Source organism: Vigna radiata, chromosome 6 (assembly GCF_000741045.1).
Source record: "Vigna radiata var. radiata cultivar VC1973A chromosome 6, Vradiata_ver6, whole genome shotgun sequence".
NCBI classification, from domain to species: domain Eukaryota; kingdom Viridiplantae; phylum Streptophyta; class Magnoliopsida; order Fabales; family Fabaceae; genus Vigna; species Vigna radiata.
This window is the reverse complement of record NC_028356.1, coordinates 9,334,999-9,342,122: the sequence shown is the minus strand read 5'-3', so window position 1 is coordinate 9,342,122 and position 7,124 is coordinate 9,334,999. Positions and strand designations below refer to the sequence as shown.

Here is a 7,124-nt window from a genome sequence, read left to right as displayed (position 1 = left end):
TGAGGAGGAATGCTTGAACGTGTACAGTAATTGGCGGAGGGAGTATCTGAAAGAAAGTCTCTGGGCATTAGGGTTGCAAGATGAAGAGCTCAACGGGGAAGAAATTAACAAGTCGGAGAGGATTGAGAGGCTCATAAAAGCTATGATCATAGCTGCGAGGATACTCTTTCCCAATGAAAAAAGACTCTTCAATCGTGTGTTTAGGGGCTCCATTCTCAATGGGGAGTTTCATTTCAGGAAACTTTGCACGGAATCGGTTACTGTTCTGCTGAACTCTACCCTTGCCTTGGCAACTTGGAGCCCTTTTATGCGCAACAAATTGCACTGGTTGATACAAGACTTTGAACAATTTACAACACTGAGCAATACTGCCTTGCACCTAATAAGGCTGAGGTTGAGCATTAATGGGATTTGTAGGGTTTTAATGAATAAGAGACAAAAGATTTTTATAGAAAGTGATGTATTTTATTGAGCATAAATAATAAATATTTGTACTAAGAATTTAGAATTTATAATTGATTTTGAAAAATATTTATTAAACTAATTAATTAAATAATAAAATTTTCTTAAAAATAGAATAAGAATATATTTTTATTTAACTTATTTGATTCTTTCCACCACATATTGTTTGAGTTACAAATTTTCAACAATCTCCTCCTTGACTCAAAGTCAGCATATATAAAGTTTTTTCATCTTTGACCATATAATCTAAAGTTCCTTCGCTTTTGAAAGTTTCAATCATTTCTGGATTCTCTATCTTTTCAAGAACTGCATCTAACTCTGAGTTGTCAGTGTCTTTCACCTTTTTAGTATTGTCTTGTTGATCCGCATTTTCAGCTTCTACTTCGGGAATAGTTGTCTTAGGTTGCTTTTCTTCCTCTAATTTTTTTGGTTTAATTTGACTTTCACCAACTTTAACACCCACTATCTCTACTTTCTTTTCATTTAGAGATGGGGTTCTTTTAGGTCCTCCAACATCCATATGTACTAACGCCAACTTGTTTGTTTCTCACCAAGATTTGTCTTTTGGAAAAGGCAACCTCGTTTATGTTTCATATTGCAAAGTTGCGCATACGAGTGATTTCTCTTCCAATTCAAGCAGCCCTTGTACCTGCATATTGTCTTCAACCTTGTGTAGAGCAAACTGCTCTTCATCAATCAAATTCAAGACAAAGCTCTTGCCTTTCATTTGAACTCTAAATAATTCTTTATTATCTGAATCTTTAATCATGTAGGTTTTATCTTCAAATATAATTTTATAGCCTTTCTCAAGAAGTTGACCAACACTTAATAAGTTTTGGTCAATTTCAGGAACATATAGAACATTAATAATTAATTTCAAACTTGTGCAACCTTCAATCGCAATGGTTCCTTTGCCTTTCACTGCTATTTTTGCTCCATTTCCAATTCTGACTTTTGTGTTGTAGGTTGCATCAAGATTTTTGAATAATTCTTGATCATAGGTCATGTGGTTCGTGCAACCACTATCAATTAACCAACTTTTTGTTGATCTTGTAGTAGCAAAGCAATAAACAACAAAAAGTTCTTCTTCTTCACACTCTTCAATAACAACTTGTACATTCTTTTGTTTCTTTGATGACTTGCATATTTTCTCCACATTCCCTAATTGTCCACATTTATGGCATTTCACATCTAACCTCTACTAACATTTTGTATGTGGATGATTGTTTTTCTTACAAAAAGCACATGATGGAAAAACATGAAAGGATTTGCTATCATTTTTGAGATTGAAACTTTTTGACTTGCCATTTTTTTTAGCAACTTAGTTGCCAAAGCCCCTTCAATATGACATTATTCTCTCATGACTCTTCTTTGTTCTTAAGCCTAAAATGCGGTCAAAAGTTCTACCAATGTAATAGTAGAAAGATCTTTTGAGTTCTCCAAGGAAATCAATGTGGCTTCATATCTTTTTGGAATTGTTACAACTATTTTTTGAACAATTTGAGAATCAGAAGTCTTAGTGCCAAGCAGACGTATTGTTTTTTGCAATGTCGAGAAGTTTGTCCGCATAATCTTTGGTTGTCTCTGAATCTTTCGTCCTCTGCATCTCAAGTTCTCAAACCAGATTCAAAGCTTGCATTCTTTTGATTCTCTCACTGCCTTCATACTCTTCCTTCAAACACTTCCAGATTTCATATGTCGTTTTCAACGCCACTATTTTGTTGAAAATGACTGGAAATACAGCTGTGAACAACATTGATTTGGCTTTGGACTTTCGAAGCCTGCTTTCTTTGTGATTTTTCATTTGAGCAATCGTAAGATTATTTGGCAAGGGAGCCACTTCGTAGTCATGTTCTATCGCTTCCCATACATCGTTATCATCTAGATATGCTTCCATTTTGATAGCCCACATTTGATACTTTTTTCCATCAAATACAAGCACAAAAACGATAGTAAAGGATGTTTGAGATTCCATCTTATGTGTGGTGGCTATTTGATGGTTGTAAGTGTTTGTTGGTTATATCACAGATCCCATAAAATCCTTTATACTTTTGATACCAATTGTAGGGTTTTAACGTATAAGAGACAAAATAATGAAAGGAAAACTGATGTATTTTATTGAACACAAACAATAAATATTTATACTACAGAACTTGTAACCGACTTTCAGAAATATCTACTAAACTAATTAATTAAATAATAAAATCCTACTTAAAGAATAGGATAAGAATATATTTTTATTTAACTTATTTGACTCCTTCAGCCACGTGTTTGAGTCAAAAAATTCTAATAGGATTTTGAAAGATTTATCACTCTTTCCCCTTGGCTATCTTTCTTCAACTGGGCCTGCTTACAAGTTCATAGATCTTTTAGAAGCCTACTCCAAAAATTACAAAAACCCTTCTTTGGGATAATCCTGAGGTTCATTGAAGTAGAGACAAAACAGAGATTCATTGAAGTAGAGACAGAAGGGAATATAATTTTTAATTATCACTGGCGCTACGAAAGCAAAACAAGATTATGGACCTTAAGAGAACAATAATTTTATTATCTCAGTTTCCATGGATTTGTGCTCTGTATACCACTGAATGTTTCAACAAAATCACAAATGTGTTTCCTTTTTTATTTTGTTTCCATGTTTTAGATTGGGTTGGTTCAAATTGTAGGATACATTTTCATAATTCTAGGCCTGAAGAGAGGGAAACAATTCCTAAGTTAAGGAAGATTTAGTATACATGCTTAACCTATCTATGGATACTTCTTGGATTTATGCCAAGTGTCATTGGTCTGCTTTGTTGTGCCATGAGCTTGTTTTTCAAATACTTACCTATATTATTACAATAATTTTAGTACACATGAAAGTTAGGCAGACTTCTACAAGTTTGACATCCATAATTGTCCATGCCTTATCAACTTCAAGGTCTTGAAACACATGTTGCAGATATGATAAGTCCTTTAGGAAGCATTCATCTCACTTTGAGAAACCATGTTTAGGGTGGGCAAATTGCTCTATAATGTACTGCACTATAAAACTTTATAGATAACTATAAACTACTTCAACAAAACTGCACTGAACTAACAAATAGTTCAGAGTAACTAAACTGAACTACTTTTTAGTTCACTCATACTGCAGTACAGTTCAGTTTGCATCAAAAACACTCTTCTTCATATATTTCCCTTTCACGTTCAATAATGGAAACAGACAAATGCAGTGGCCAATTTATGCGACTTCAAACTAGCAGTGCAGAAACAACTCACAAAACTCTTCAATCTAATAATTCATCAAATCAAATTACCCACTGTCTTCTTTCAATATTCTCGATTCTCTTTTCACCACAACATCTGCATGTGCATGTCAATACTCTATATAATGTAAATGATTCACCATCAAAATACAAAAATATATATTTCTTACCAAGGGACCAACAACATTATGCAATGAGCATTCCATAAAGAATTTGTCCTTATTTCTTCAGTCTTTTATAAAGGATAGCAATTGACTACATCACTACTGTAATCTAAGTTGAAGAATATATCATAAATAAACAACAATTTCAACCCGGTAAAATGGAACATCTCAGTTAAATCAATTGATACTTCGACAAGATTAACAAAAGTACTTGGATGAGATGATAACAACATGGTTAAATTTGTTCTCTTAAGTAATCCACTTGCTAACTAGCAGATTCTACATCATCTTCCCTGTTTTCTTTGAAACATTTTTTGCTCAGATAAAGTTTTAACAGTTGAGACGATTCCTCCTTAAAACGCATCACAAAACTTTTAAGAAACAACTCTTCAGAAACACCAAACGGGGTATACAGCTTGGCACTCTTCTCTCTCAAACCTTTGACAATAAAATACCAAACAACCAAACCCCTAGGAATAATCCTTCTCTCCAAACCGAATCCAAAAATATTGGGCATTTTGGCTAGTGCCAAAGGGTCCCAACCTAATTCAACAACCCAAAATCTCATGATCTCATTAATTTTATCTTTGGATACCGACATTAATAGGGGATGCTTCCTGAACAAATCAAAAACCATTTCCTCATACCAACCCCACATCTCAAAGGCATCAACTTTCGCATCCCACCGCAATTTCGACATAGCCCATTTGGCCTGAAAGGCAATGACGAAAGTTATCTTGGAAGGGTTGAACTCCATTTCCTTAACTTCATCAATAGTCTCCCTCAAGTTAGTAGACAAGAATATAGAGGACCTCCCTTTGAACAAATAGTCGATGTCGGAGTCCTTGACTCCAACATCAAGCAACATGTCCACATTCTGAGCTCCAACGTTATATCGAAGGAAAGGTATACTACAGAAAACACAATCAAAGGTTTTCTGGTCAGATTGGAGGAACCTTCTTACCAATACGAATTGAGGGGATCATGTTGTTCTTGAGGCTAGATATGAGGATTTTGGGGTACCTATTAACAAGGCAAGCAAACGATATCAGAAGCATAAGCACCTTTTGAGCGTAAAAATTGGAAATTTGGCAAAAGCCTTTCGTCAGCATTCCATATGAGTATGTTAGGTATGCTTTTGACGATGTTGTTGATGTGAGCGTGGGTGAATTCATTTGTCGCAACCGGAATCGCGACGGGACGACGACGATCCAAAAAAGAAAACAAGTTTGAAAAAAAAAAGGTTTTTGGAGTCGCCACCATAGTTTATTCTGGAAAACTACGGAAAAATCATAAAATGATAAGGCAAGGTCTACAAAACCAAATTCTGGTTTCGGAAGTCGGTTACGTGTGGGGAAGGTGTTAGCACCCCCACAACGCCTGCCCTAAGGCAGTACCTTTAACTAAATATGCGAATTTGATGTGGTTTGCAAAATGTTTAATTTTCCCCTAAAAAATAAAACTCTAAAGAAAACAAAATATTTTTTGTGTTTTTTGTGCCCGACAAGGATTGGCCTTGCTCCTACGTATTCTCAGTTGGACTGAGAAATCAGGGTTACGTAGTTCTTTGATAAAGATTGTTTGTTTGAAGATATTTTTAGTTTTTGAAGATTTTATATTTTTAGTATTTTTTGTATGAAAAAGGGGAAAGGTTCTTAGCACGAGGACGATGCGTGCGATCACGCACATGCCTAAACCTTTAAAAACATATTTGATAAAGAGAGAATAGGTCTCAGCACGAGGACGATGCGTGCGATCACACACGTGCTTAAACCCTTAAAACATTTTTGATAATTTATTAAAAGGAGAAAAGGTCTTAGCACGAGGACGATGCGTGCGATCACACACGTACTTAAACCTTTAACACATATTTTTGGTTTTTAATATTTGCTTAAAAGTAGATAAAAGAAAATAAATAGGTAAATAACTAAATGAAAACAAAAAGTAGAAATAAAATAAACTAAAAAAATTAAGTGAAAAAAAGAAAAAGAAAAAAAAATAAAAATAAAAAAATAATAATGATAAATGAAAAAGGTGTGGTGGTGCTTAGACAATAAGAGGGGTGTTGAAACCAAACTATTTTTTCTTTTATAAACAGATTGGGCCTAAGCCCAGAGGAGAAGGGGGGTGAAACTTAGCAGAAATGGGGTGCGCAGGGAAAGAAAGGGGTTTTAGACAGACTGGACTTGAGCCCAAAGAGAGTGAGGGTGTGAGAGCTAAAAGAGGGGGTGCGTCTGGGAAAACTATTCCTTTTTATTTTAAAGGAAGGGAAAGAGAATGGATCTGGCCCGAGAAGCCTGGCCCAAGGTTATTCAGCAGAAGCAATTAGGGGTTCACTCCTTATTCTATCATTTGCATCCAATACCAAGAGACCCAAGTCTCTCTTTGAAGGGAAAACCTAAAGAGGTCTTCATCCCCACCACCCACGCACTCTGTCGCTGCCTCCACCGAACGGCCACCGTGATGCCACCAAAAGGGGTTGCCAGCTACCACCATCGACCACAGCTCCCCGCCGATCGCCGCCGTCAAGCCTTCCCCTCTCCTTCTCTTTTCTCGTGCTGACCTAGGGTTGGGGGTTCCTTCTCAAATGCGCCGGCGCCTCCTCCGATAGCCACCGCGCCACCACCGTTGAGGTTCGTCTCACATCATCGCCGGCGACGCCAACCCTTACCGAAAGCGTCCAGCACGAACCCTCCTTCTTCGAACTCGAAACCGCTACCGTCAAAGAAGATGGGCGTTGCCGCCACTCGCAAGGCCAGCCACCGGGATCCCAAGCTGGTACGAAACGTGCCCACTCACATTGGCTAGACATTCATCCCCTCCTCCTCTCGCGAATCGAACCTAGGTCCGAAGGTTCATCGTCCTCGCTGTCGGCGAGATGCACCCATGTACCAAACAGCGCGTGCTAGGGGGGCTCCTGCAACTCCAAGACTCAAGGAAACGAAACCAACGCTAAGGTACTAATCTGATTCAGGTTATTGGCCTCCATTGACACGAGTGAGAGGTGAACGGGACACGCGGTGGTGTTCCTGTGTGGATTTGTGTGAGTTTCGATTTAAATTTAATGGTGATTTAGGGTAAGCGGGGGTTGATAGTTGCAAGAAACTGGTTCAGGTTGGGCGATGGTATAAGTCAGAGTTGATGATGGTTATTCTAAATGGAATTAGATGGATGAAATCTGTTCAGTGTTGTGTCCGTGTTGTCTCCTTTCTGGGTACAGGTTGGAGAGGCTATGGTGACGTACGAGGAGATG

At 37.4% G+C, this 7,124-nt stretch overlaps 1 pseudogene; it reads right to left on the bottom strand.

The window, feature by feature from the left end:
• Positions 1-4,026: 4,026 nt before the first annotated feature.
• Positions 4,027-6,683, bottom strand: LOC106763386 (annotated as a pseudogene).
• Positions 6,684-7,124: the final 441 nt, after the last annotated feature.